Source organism: Balaenoptera ricei, chromosome 13 (assembly GCF_028023285.1).
Source record: "Balaenoptera ricei isolate mBalRic1 chromosome 13, mBalRic1.hap2, whole genome shotgun sequence".
Taxonomy (NCBI): domain Eukaryota; kingdom Metazoa; phylum Chordata; class Mammalia; order Artiodactyla; family Balaenopteridae; genus Balaenoptera; species Balaenoptera ricei.
This window is the reverse complement of record NC_082651.1, coordinates 15,947,784-15,961,143: the sequence shown is the minus strand read 5'-3', so window position 1 is coordinate 15,961,143 and position 13,360 is coordinate 15,947,784. Positions and strand designations below refer to the sequence as shown.

General features: G+C 51.6%; 1 non-coding gene across 1 annotated transcript; it reads left to right on the top strand.

Annotated features, from left to right (window-relative positions):
* Positions 1-912: 912 nt before the first annotated feature.
* On the top strand, positions 913-984 carry TRNAE-UUC (transfer RNA glutamic acid (anticodon UUC)). Its single transcript has one exon. It is a non-coding gene; the product is annotated as a tRNA-Glu (tRNA).
* Positions 985-13,360: the final 12,376 nt, after the last annotated feature.

Sequence of the window (13,360 nt, the reverse complement as noted above, 5' to 3'; positions counted from 1 at the left end):
GTCACTGAATAGGTCAAGTCTACCCTGGATCCCTCTAAAACTCATAGTGTTCCTTGATCAGGGCTTCCTTTGTAAGAGAAAAATCTAACCCAGTGCTTTCCAATAGAACGTTCTGTGATGATAGGAACATTCTATATCTGCATTGTTCAGTACAGTAGCCATTAGCCACAAGAGCACTTGAAATGTGACTAGTGTGACCAGGGAACTGAATTTTTAACAATAATGTCATTAATTTTCAATTAATTTACATTCAAATAGCCACACATAGTCACGGCTATACTGTTGTTGTCTCTTGCCTTCCTGAGTGTGACGGACAGGGGTAAGAGAGAAAGCTGGAGAAGTTGGTGGAAGGGGGCTGGGTCCAGAGGACACCAGGAGGCCTCCGTTATGAGCGTGAGCACAGGGGAACCATTGAGGCTCTGAGCCGGAGTGGGTGCAGGAGGGATGGTATTTTGGGAGGATCGCTCTAGGTGTGAAGTGCTGAGTGGGTGAGAGGGCAACACAGAGGCAGGGGGAAGAGTTAGGAGCTGCAGATATTTCTGTGATGCAGAGAGAGATGACACCCCTTGTTTTTCACCATGCCAGTCACCCTCCAAACACCCCCTTTTCCATTTCCCCTCACCCAGCAGGCTAGACTCTAGACAATTCTAAGCAGGGTCACCGACTGGGGGATCAAGCCTTGGAGAAATGCCATTTGATGAAGAAACTCATGGATTACCCAGAGTGCTTTGCTGGCTCCAATGGCCTGGAAGGGCCTATAGGGCAGGCGGGAGCCAAGAAGGTGTACAGCTGGGAAGGGCCTGAAAATGTGGCCACCCCCAGACAAGACCACACCTGTGGGGCTCAGAATGCGCTCCATGCAACCGGCCAGCAAGCTTTTCACTTTGGTTTCTAAAGAGGCCGTCTGGGAATTCCCTGGTGGTCCAGTGGTTAGGACTTGGCGCTTTCACTGCCAGGGCCCAGGTTCGATCCCTGGTTGGGGAATTAAGGTCCCACAAGCTGCGTGGTGCGGCCAAAAATAAATGAATGAATAAATAAATAAAAACAAATAAGAGGTAGTCTGATCCCTGGGCAAAAACATGGGATCTGGGGGCCAAAGTCCCAACTTTGAATCCGGCTCAGTCACTGACTGCCCACGTGACTTTAACCTTGGTCTCCTCACTTTTAAAACAGGGTTAACCATACCTACTTCTTAGGGTTGTTGTGAGAATAAGAAATGCTATGCATATATATATGACATATACTTAGCCTAACACAGAGCCTAACGTGTAGTAGAGCTGAATGACTGGTACCTAATAACAGTCCTGACTCTGAATAGGCCAAGCCTGATTGTGGTCCTGCCTAACTCTAATTTCCCCAACACACACACATACATACACATGTGACCTCTAGGCATTGTTGGTACTGTAATTATTGTTCTCTCTGCCCACCTGGCTTTCCTACCCCCCTCCTCCTGGTAACACCCCCCACTTCCCCCGCCACAGGACCAGGCCTGTGACCTAGGTCTGGCTGGGACCAAAGCAGGACCAATCAAAGCCTTCTCTGAGATGAAGATATTGATGCTGAGAGAGAGAAACCCTCTCTCCAAACCTGAGCTGGGAGGCAAATGGCCATCTTCCCTGCCATGTGGACAGAGCCTGTCTGCAGAAATCAGGCAACGACAAGGAGAAAAATTGTCTTGGAGACGTTGGGTCCTGTCCCAAGGTCCCGGCTTTTGCTACAGTGCCCCTCCCAGCTGTGTGAGCTAGAAATTTCCTTTTTGGTTTAAGCTAGTGGGGATATGGCTTCTGATATTTGTAAAGAAGAGTCCTGCCTGTTATAGACACTTGTGTCCTTAAGGTTTGGGACATCAAGGGATTTGTGTGAAGCACAGAGCAGTTAGTGGACAAACCAGAATTCAGCCTGGTCTGGCTGGCTCTAGATCCACCATAAACTATACCACACGTTCCGCTCACCATTGACAAGTGCATACTATGTGCCAGACACAAAACTAGCATCCCTTTCCTTCTCCACGCCTACTGAAGGACTCTCCCTCCCCACCTTCACTCCCAGCCTCTAAGGATCATACCTCTCCACTAGGGTAAGGCCCAGCACACTCACTGTCTTCCCAGAATAATACTCCCAGATTTCTCCTCATGTGCCAAGGATATGAGAGGAGACAGCCGGCTACCTACCTACCTACCTGTGGTGGTAGCAGGGAGGACATCCTTGCCCTGGCCCAGGGCCCCCTGGCAGAGTTCCTGCCCTCACCACTCTGAGTGTCTGTGATTCTACTGCCCTTATGGCTTTAGTGACCATCTATGGGGATACTGAGGTCATTTTAAAAAAAAACAAAACTCCTTATTTATTTATTTGTTTGTTTGTTTGTTTATTTTCACTACACTGCGCTGCTTGCAGGATCTTAGTTCCCCGACCAGGGATCAAACCCGGGCCCCCTGCAGTGGAAGCGAGTCCTAACCACTGGACCGCCAGGGAATTCCCACTGAGGTCATTTCTGAAGTGTTTTTAATCTCAGTTGTCCCAGATGTTTCTTTACTGTGCAAATCTAGTTAAGGGGAGAGAGGGGCATTGGGCGCAGAAGGATTTCAGGAACGTAGTGTCCGAGTCTGGTCTTCAGACAGCCATGGACCACAATGCGGACGTCACCAGTCGGTGACACAAAAGGAGAAAAACAGCACCTGCGAAGTGAGCTCTTCCTGAAGCAAAATGATTCCATTTAATGGACCATCCTTTAAAGAGAAACCAGGTTCCTCCTTCTTTGGGGGATTAAATTATATTTTCTTTCAGTTCACTAGATTTTGCTGGGCCTCATCTTTAAAATGGGGTGGGAGGAGCAGGGTGGTTGGCCTAGGGAACCTCCAAGGGCTTATCCAGCTTAGATCGTCCGAGCTCTCCAGGGCCCGGGGCCATGTACGCACTGCCTGGGATCGTGTCTCTGTCACCGCCTGGCCTGCCTCCCCACTCCTCTCTATCTCCGCCCCGCTCCCCCCGCGCAGCTCCCCGCCAGCCCCTCCTTGCTCAGCTCCACAAGGTTCGCCCTCCCGCTGAGCTCTCCTTGTGTTCCTTGGGGAGAAGCGCCCCGTCTGCAGTGCACTCGATTAAATGATAACCCAGGAGATACAGTTTATAAAAGGCAAACGTGGGTCTCGAGGAGCCGAACGTTTGTCCCGAGATAATGAGAGGATCAAGCCCAGCCTCCAAGCAGGCCTGGAAGTTAGAAGGACAGAAGGTCATTGCTGAGGAGCAAAAAATCAAGAACAAGCACCGATGCAGGGCTGAGTAGGGGGAAGACACCAAAGCAGACCAAGTTCTGGCTGAAGGCTGATGCCATAGACTCCTACGACACCTGAGCTGGGGAGCCGTCTTGTCCTGTGTCCTCGTGCTGTAGATGAGGAGATTAAGGCCCAGGGAGGGGAGAGGGGTCTGTGATTCGGGGGATGGGGGGGGCAGGGGCAGGCACGTACATTTTTTTCTCTAGCGCTACCTCAGCTGGGGATAAGGCCTGGAGATAGAAAGGAACTGAGGGAGACAGACTTAGAAATCAAGTCCACAGGAGGCCAGAAGCGCTAAGTTAGGGCTGATCCAGGTCCCCCACAAGCCCTTATGTTCCTGCTCTGGCCCCTTCACAAGTCACCTTTCCTTTGCCCACAGCCCTCAGCTCAGCTCTCTGGACACCCCAGACATCAGCCCCAGATGGGCTTGGAGCAGGAGGCTGGTCAGAGAGCTGGAGAGTGAGGAGGGCTGATGGGGACCCTCCAGAGGACCCCTAAACTCCACAGGCCCTTATTGAGAAGCTCTGGGAATCGGGGAGATGAAGGGGAGCTGTCATTGCACTTACATTTAGAACAGACTCCTGGGACTTCCCTGGCGGTCCAGTGGGTAGGACTCTGTGCTTCCACTGCAGGGAGTACAGGTTCAATCCCTGGTCGGGGGAACTAAGATCCCACAAGCCAGGCGGTGTGGCCAAAAAAAAAAAAAAAAACCAGACTCCGCCCCCCCCACCCCCCAGTACACTTTTTCACCCCAAGAGAATCCAGGGACAGAAGAGGTGCCAGCAGCTCTCACAGATGCTTTAAATGCCAAACACTGGGGCTGGGCCTGGGGAGAACAACAGAACCAGGAGTCCCTCTGTGAAATTCCTGTCTCATTCTACCTGAGATGAATCATTAATAGATCAAGGGCGAGGTGGAAGGCCACATTGAAATACGTATATCCTGCCCTTGTCTGTAGCACCTGCTGCTGTTGGTAGAGGGTCATTTTTAACGTGGTGATGTCAGAGGCCAGAGAGGAACCAGCCCCAAAGTCCCCAAATCTACTTGGGAGATGCCACCAACTCCAGGAAGGCTTCCAGCAAGGAGACCTTGGGCAGGCAGGGTGAGCCCCTAGGGCCCTGAGCTGTGCCCGCCCTTGATCACATGGGCCGTTCTTGGCCCGGGAAGCTGGGAGCTGGGACAGCTGGGTGACCTGGAAGTGGAGGACCTGAGGAGACCCAGGCTACCTGTTCCTCCTTGTCACCCTCTCCCTGAGAGCAAAAGGCAAGGCCAGGAAGCTCCTGGGAGCCACCTGCCTAATTCCTAGGGCCTGGCTGCCAGCTCTGCAGCTGATGCAAGGCCAGGGGTGGGTGAGCTCAGCCTGTTCCTGGCACGTGGAGCTTCCTGTGCCCCACCCCTCCCTAGAAAACACACCCGTTCGTTTCCCTCTGCTCTAGCCCTCCTAGGTCTCCAGCCCCCTTCTTCTGCAAGCAGAGCAGGGCCACCTAAGGATCTGGGAGCAGGCCCTGCCTGGGGCTAGGGTAGCGCTAAGCATTTCTGAGTCAGCCCTGCTCCCCTGCATGGGCGACCTGTGAACAGCGCTGGGACCCAGAGCCCTGCCTCCCATGGACCTGCCAGTGGGAAGAGAGGGCCTGGGCACCCCTTGGTCCTCAGGTTCTGTCCATGCCAGCCCACTTTGTCTCCAGACCTCCTGATCCCTTTATGGGTTTTTGGGTTTTTTTGGTTTTCTTTTTGGCCGCACCACGTGGCATGCGGAACTTCCCCGACCAGGGATCTAACCCCTGTCGCCTGCAGTGGAAGCGCGGAGTCTTAACCACTGGACCGCCAGGAAGTCCCTTATCCCTTTAGAAGGGTGGACTTTCCTCCTCCTGCTCTCACCTCTCACTTTCAGTGCCCAGGCCCACGGGAGGAACGCCAGGGCCCTGCCACCCTCTCAGGGACCCTCGAGGCGTCATCAGCTCAGGATGAGGATTCATTCAGCATCCATTTAGGATGAGCACCCATTTGCTACGAGCGTGGTGACAATAACCTGATGTGTAATCACCCAGCACGTAATAACGGATGACATGTATGCCTCCTTTTACAAAGTGCTTTCAGGATGAATTAGTGCCTCAAGGGATCCTGGTGACAATGCTGTGATGCAGGAAGGCCTGAGATGAAGAAGCTGAGGCCTAGAGGGTTATGTGGCAGAACCAGGAGTCACGCCCACAGGGTCTCCCCACGTCCTCGTGCTGCCTTTGTCCGGTCACCCAGGCGTGCCCCCGAGCAGGAAGCAGGCTTGCTTGTCACTGGAGACCCAGTTTAGACAGAGGGACTTCTTTCAGGAGAAGGAGGAGGCTGGGAGAACAGGGCTTGTGGGTCTGGGGTAGAGGCACGTTGGGGCCAGGCTTGCCTGGGAAGGGCCTGGAGACCTCCCGGGAGGCTCTGAGGTCTGCGGGGAGGGGAGCACGGGAGTTGCAGCTCCTGTGCCTCAGCTGCTCACTCAGACCGAGGCTCACGGCCATGCTGACCTCGGGCACCTGCTGGGCTGGGGATGCTGGACCAGGCCCTCCAGGTTTGGCCCAGGAGCAGTGGCAGTGGCCATCTCCGGCTTCTCTGTTGATGCCAGGGTTGAATGAAGCTGTCCTCGTCATCTGCCCCATCCTACCTTGGCCTGCCCTCTCCCCTCAGCCATGCCTGACCTCCCTGGGTGGCCACACACACACATCTTCATGACCCTCCCCACCCTCCCGGCAGCTCTTGTTGCTGACACAACTTCCGAGGCCGGTGCACTCAGGCTGCCCGGTTGGCGGGCGGTGAGCACACAGTGTCCTGTGCTGGAGGATACAGCCTGTGCCAACCGCACCTGCGTCTCCTGGACTCAGATCTGTGATGGACCAGGAGGGGAAGAGGGAGGAGGTGTGCCCTTCTCGTTGGAAGGCCTCAGCGATGAGACACTCGGCTCCAGGGGCCACCTGAGACCTGGCCTGCAGGGCTCTCCATTTGCCTGCTCTCCCATCCCTTCACCCACCCTTCATGGGCAGAGAAGGGGGCGCTAAAGGAGAAAACCACATGCAAAGCCAGCTCCTGGTTCTGCCCCAACCTTGAACCAATTCCTGGAACTGCGACAGTCACTTTCAAGTCTGAAGTATATTTATCTTTTATTAGATATTACAATCACATGGTATTACATTAAAACGGCATAAAGGGGTATAATCCAGAGAAAAACAAGTGTCCCTCCCACCCCTTTTACTCAGCTGCCTTGTTCTCCCCAGAAAAAAAGCAGTGTTACCAGTTCCTTATGTATCTTTCTGGAGATAGGCTAGATTACCCATTGGATTTTTGATTATAAGAGCTCACCCTGCAAGGTCACATCTTGCTGAACTTTTCTGCTTGGGATGAGGAAGGATCAATTCCCCTGCTTTTTTTTTTTTTTTAATTCATTTTTATTGGAGTATAGTTGTTGTATACAATGTTGTGTTAGTTTCTGCTGTAGGGCAAAGTGAATCAGTTATACATATACATATATCTACTTTCTTTTATTTTATTTTTTTTTTATTTTTTATTTTTTTTCTTCTTTTATTTTAATTTTATTTATTTATTTATTTATTTGGCTTGTGGGATCTTAGTTCCCTGACCAGGGATTGAACCTGGGCCATGGCAGTGAAAGCATCGAGTCCTAACCACTGGACCACCAGGGAATTCCCCTCCACTGTTTTTTAGATTCTGTTCCCAGATAGGTCATTACAGAGTATGTCAACTCCTCTGCGTTGAACAGTCCTTGAGAACAAGAAGGGAGGTGACCAGAGAGAAACTGCCACAGGGACTCACGTTTCAGCTCTGTCTCCCCTTCCCCACCCTCCACCTGTACCTCGTGGATGCCCAAGGCAGAGGTGAAGAAGGGCAGATGGCCTTGGCCTTGTTTCTTAGAGAGGGAAGCTGAGGAGTCCAGATGCTAAGGAGACTCAAGGTCATGCAGCAAATCCGGGGCACCCCAGTTTTCCTCTACCATCACCCCACCTCCTTAACATCTTCCCTTTGTCTTGCAAGCAACCTTGAGTTCCTGAATATCTCATTGTCACAACTAGACCATGGACGTCCCGAGGGCAGGGGCAAAGACTCTTCTTCTTCTGCCCCTCCAAGCTGGACTCCAAGCTGGGCCCTGCGTGCTCTCAGCAGCAGCCAACAATGTCACCTGCATCAAGTGAGAGAGGCAGAGGGTGTGCTGTTTCTGCAGGGGCAGCCCAAGGACATGAAGTCTGCACCTGGACACACGCACACCCCTGCCCACCACACTCCCTGCCCCACAGGCCCCGGGCCTCACGACTTTTCTCTTACACAGTTGGCTCAGTTAATGCCCCTGCTTACAAGGCCAAGGCCGTGGGCTGCCTCCCCAGGGGTGGAATCATCCTGAGACAAAATGTTCTGTTCCTTGCCCATGAACTGTACAGAGTGTTACAGATTACAACTGGAGGACAAAAAGAGACTGTCCCTCCGTGAAATGCACTGCACATTTCTCCTGCCGGAGACAGGTGACTTCCTTTGTGATCATCTCTCCCAGTTCCTCCTCACCCCACCCCTGTGATGCTTGGGCTTTCTCCGGGATGAGCCCCGGCCCATCGTCCCGTCTGTCTTTCATGTAAAGGCTCACTTTGGTAAAGCAGGTCTCTTCCGAAAGGTCACAGAGTGCCCAGAGGGAGTCAGTGCTCAGAAAGCAGGGTAATAAGAAGGGACAGTGGCTTCAGAAGCTGTGCCTGTTTAGTGATGCCTGTTTAGTGATGCAGCAGGAACAAGGGGAGACTTTATTTACTTCAGAGAACAGACAGTATCTGCCATGGCTATTCTGTGAACTCGGGCTCAGCCCTAGGGTGGATGTGAGGACGCCAAGGAGTGAGGGACTCCTGGGAGGGGGGTGGCAGACAGGCCCGTGGACCAGAGGGGCTGCTGACTTAAAAGGATTGGAAGGCCGTGCTGCTGGAGGGAGATAGACAGGTGGAGGTAAGGGGGCTGGAATCAGAGAGGGGATTCCTAATCATGGGCGAGGAAATGGTGAATCCAAGGTATGGCAGGTCAGGGGTCACAGAGAAGGACTCTGGAGGCTCTACCTAAAAATCAGTGTACTCACGAAAGGACTCATCTGCTCCGAGAACTGGCTCCCCTTCCTGCTTCCTCATTCTAGCTTAAGGCGTCGCCATCCCGATGGGCCGGGGTACGTGGTGTGGGCCCAGATCTCACCTGATTCTCACCAGGCTCCCCAGGGACCAAAGCTCTATCGTGGGATCTCAGGTCCCAGCTGCCTTCCTGGAATTCCAACCGTGGCCTCCAGCCAAGCCTGCTCTCCACCACCCTCCAGCGCCTCCCTCTCTCTGGATTTCCATCACACTGGCTGTGGGAGGTCTGGGGGAACCTGGCTGGGAGTAAGGGATGACTGCTGAATTAAATGGAATGGAATCGGTGTGTTCAACCACTGACCATTAAAAATGGTGGCCTTTCTTTCATCTAGCCGTAATGACACCGCTCCTCCGAGAAACCGTTTACAAGGTGCTAGTAGGATCACCCACGTAAATAGTAGGCCTTTGTCAATAATATGAGCAACAGCAGGAGACCCCTGGTGGCCTAGTGGTTAGGATTCCGGGCTTTCACTGCCGTGATCCGGGTTCAGTCCCTGGTCGGGGAACTGAGATCCCCGCAAGCCGTGCGGTGCGGCCAAAACCAAAACCAAACACAAAACATGAGCAACAGCATCGCAAGGGTTCATGGCTACTGAACACACTCACTTGGCCTCCGGGCCTTCACTCTTTCATGGTTTCCCATCTGTATCACTGGCCCCTCCTCCTCTGTATATTTTTCTGGTTCCTGTTCACCTTCCTGACATCTAAACATTTGGAGGGCCCAGGACTCAGTTCTTCTATCCATCTCTGTCCTTATTCACACCCAGATGACCTCATCCAGAGATTTAAGGTTCATCCCTCTATGCTGACAGCTCCTAAATTTATATCTTTAGCCCTGGCCTGTCCCTTGAACTCTAGGCTTGAACACCCAACTGCCTACTCAAGACCTTGACCTGGACGTCATAGACATGACCATGACAGACGTGGCCAACATACTCTCCAAAACCAAACCTTTATTCCCCACCGAACCTGCTCCTGCCACAGCCTTCTCTAGCTCAGAAAATGGCTACATGGCGCCTTCATTCTTCTTGTGCTCAGACCAAAACCAATTTAAGACTTGATGTTTTGTTTTTTTTTTTAACAGATAATATCAGTCTTTATTTATTTATTTATTTATTTATTTTTGGCTGTGTTGGGTCTTCGTTTCTGTGCGAGGGCTTTCTCTAGTTGCGGCGAGCAGGGGCCACTCTTCATCGCGGTGCGCGGGCCTCTCACTGTCGTGGCGGCCTCTCTTGTTGCGGAGCACAGGCTCCAGACGCACAGGCTCAGTACTTGTGGCTCACGGGCCCAGTTACTCCGCGGCATGTGGGATCTTCCCAGACCAGGGCTCGAACCCGTGTCCCCTGCATTGGCAGGCAGATTCTCAACCACTGCGCCACCAGGGAAGCCCAAGACTTGATGCGTTTCTTTTACTCACACTCCCCAGTCAATATATCAGCAAATCCCCCTGGCTCTACCTCCAAAATACATCCTCTTGCCCCTGCCGCCATATTCCTACCCACTGATGTCTTGACCACGGCCTACCAGGCCCCATGTCATCTGGCTCACTGCCACCCCCCTGGTTTCATCTCCTGCCCCTCCCCCTCTCTGCTCGTGCCACGCTGACCTTCTTGCTGCTCCTCAGACACCCCAGCCTGCTCCTGCCCTGAGGCCTTTGCACTGCTGTCCTTTTGGCCTGGAATTCTCTCGCCGCGGCACTCACAGAGCTGGCTCTCTCATTTCCTTCTGGTCTCTGCTCAGATGTCACCTCCTCAGTGAGCCCTCCCGGACCACCTGAATTAAGATGGCCAACTCTCCCACAGTCCACACTTTAGATCCCTCCTTTTCGTATTTTTTTTTTATAGCACTTATCACCACTTGGCATATCGTGTACGTATGTGTGTACACATATAAAAATAAAATATTACGTATTTCTTGGTTGTTTATTACCCGCCTCTCTCCTCTAGAATATAAAACTCCATGAAGGAGGAGAATTTGAACTGTATACTGCCAGACTCCAGCATCTAGAACAGTGCCTGGCACAAGAGTTCCACAGTTATTAAAGTTGTTGAATGAATCAGGCTTAGAGAGGGTAAATTAGTTACCCAAGGTTAACTAGCAAACGTAGAGACTAAGAGTGTTAAATAATTTGCCCAAGGTCACAGAGTAGGGGGTGGGGCAAGGCTGGGTCTCGAGTCCAAGTCTGAATTAACCAAAACATGTAACTACTGAACTTTCTACCAAGGCCAATCACCCGGGTTCATCCAACCACCACCTTCCTGAACAGTATCCTGCCCTTCAGCCTCTCCCTAGCTTCAATCCATTCTTTAGAAAACGTAATAAAGTTTATGTTCTTTGTATAATTATAGCATAATACATGCCCAGCCTAGAAAATAGGAAAATATTTTTTAAAAGTAGAAAAAAAAAAAGGTACCAATTGTCCAGAATCCAGAGACCACGTGGTTGCTATGTTGCTACTTTTTCCCAGTCTTTTCTAGGACATTTGTGCATAACAGAAATCATAATTAACATTGGGGCCACTCATCACAAAGCCCTGGTTCTAAGCCCAACATAAAAGAAGTGAAGGCACGTAATAGGCATAGAAAGAGAGGCAGGCTTTGGATAGAAGACACAAAGACAGGAGGTCTCCCCCGGAACCCTGGGGAAAGTGAGAGGTAGAGTCAGGGGGGAGGAAGGTGTGGAGAGCTATGAACAATAGCTGAGGCTGCAGAATTTGGGCTCATCAAAGGAAACCTCCAAGACTCCTGTGTGTGGAGTGGGGATACTGGAGGTAAGGAAACCCTTTACGGATAAAGGGTTCTTTCTTTTTTTTTTTTTTTTTAAACATCTTTATTGGAGTATAATTGCTTTCCAATGGTGTGTTAGTTTCTGCTTTATAACAAAGTGAATCAGCTATACATATACATATATCCCCATATCTCCTCCCTCTTGCGTCTCCCTCCCATCCTCCCTATCCCACTCCTCTAGGTGGTCACAAAACACTGAGCTGATCTCCCTGTGCTATGCGGCTGCTTCCCACTAGCTATTTTACATTTGGCAGTGTATATAGGTCCATGCCACTCTCTCACTTCATCCCATCTTACCCTTCCCCCTCCCCGTGTCCTCAAGTCCATTCTCTACATCTGCATCTTTATTCTTTTCCTGCCCATAGGTTCATCAGAACCTTTTTTTTTTTTTAGATTCCATATATATGTGTTAGCATACCGTATTTGTTTTTCTCTTTCTGACTTACTTCATGCTGTATGACAGACTCTAGGTCCATCCACCTCACTACAAATAACTCAATTTCGTTTCTTTTTATGGCTGAGTAATATTCCATTGTATATATGTGCCACATCTTCTTGGATAAAGGGTTCTTATCAGAGATAATTCAGAGCAGAGGCAATCGAACTGAATGTGGAAGTCATAAGAAAGGGAGGAGTCAGGGATCACTCCCAAGGTGAGTGGCTGAGTGGGTAAAAAGTGGTGGTTTTCTCGAGACTCAGAAAGAGGGAAGGGGACCTGGTGGATGTAAATTCGGATGCTGAGAATTGGCAGGGAGCAGTTCTACCAGCTGCAAGATCCTAAGAGGGATGGTAAACACAGAAGTTTCCCTGAGAAGGGGAGACTGGCGAGAGTAACAAAAGGTGCAGAAGTGAGCAAGACACTCTCAGACCAAGACCCTCCAAAGACACTGCCCACCAGACCGGACTTGCACTCCCTCACCTGGTCTGAAGGGCCCACCACACTCCAGGCCTACTTGCCTCCTCCTGCCTTCCTTCTGCCTCTGCTCAGGAAGACCCTCCACTCCCGATGGACCAGCACTTTCTCCAGCACTAACTGTCCGGCCACACCACTTAGCTCACCCCTGTGTGCTGGATTGCAATCTTCTCTGATGGGCTCCTGTGTCTCGCTCCCCAGCTGCACTCAGCTCCGGGGCCTCCTCGCCATGTGTGCCTGGAACCATAGCCACGGGCACCCAGCAGAACCTCCACAAACGCCCCTCAGCTTGACTTCCCTCTTCCCCTCTTCTCCCACCATCCAATCCCCGACTTGGTCAATTTCACTCCCAGCCGGTGGCCAAGCTTGACCCAGAGAGTTGCATGTAACCTTCGGATATTTGTGTCAAGCATTGTTGATTGGCATTGACTTAGCCACGTAAGGCTGGTTTCTCCTCCAACAACCGCTCAGGCCAGCGAATCCCTGGCGGGTTGGGCGGGGGGGGTGGTTCCTGTTAAAATGCTGATTCTGGTTTGGTGGCCTGGGTGGGCCCAAGATCCTGTGTTTCTAACAAGCCCCCAGGTGATACTGATGGAGTATACTTTGAGTAACAAGGACCTGGGTGCCTTTGGGTCGTCAGTTTAATCCCTCTGGCTCCAGTTTTCTCATCCACCAAATAGGGCTCTGACCACTTCACTGGGTTACCACAGGGTCAAATGAGTTAGTGTTTGTGAAAATAAAACAAAAACCAGAGGTACGGAACAAATGTCAGATGTCACCATCATGTCTTGCCGCCAGGATGAATGTGATAAAACCCATAAAAGGCCTCAGCAGGTGTGCAGTGGATGTTGGTTGCTCCTTCTCCAGAGGCTGCAATGCATAATGGTCTGATGCCAGGCAGAGAGATCAGATCATTCCCAAATTTCAGGCAAGTAAGGAATCCCTCTGAGCTGGGGTGTGGTCAGGAGGATGGAAAGGAGGGAATCGATAGGTGTACATGGTTCCTTCCACGAGCCCAGGGCCACAACACAGCTGAGAAAATGCAGGCCCGGGCCTCTCCAAGGGGAACCCACCCCTGACCCCCCAAAGCAAACTCCATCCCTATAAGCCAGTGAGAGGTCCCATGCTCTGTCCTATGAGCCCCTCCAACTCAGCTCCCAGGTCGGCTCTTGGCTCATGACCAATTCTTATGCTTGCCCTGCTGGTTGACCCCTCTTACCCTGGTGATCTGACATAGAC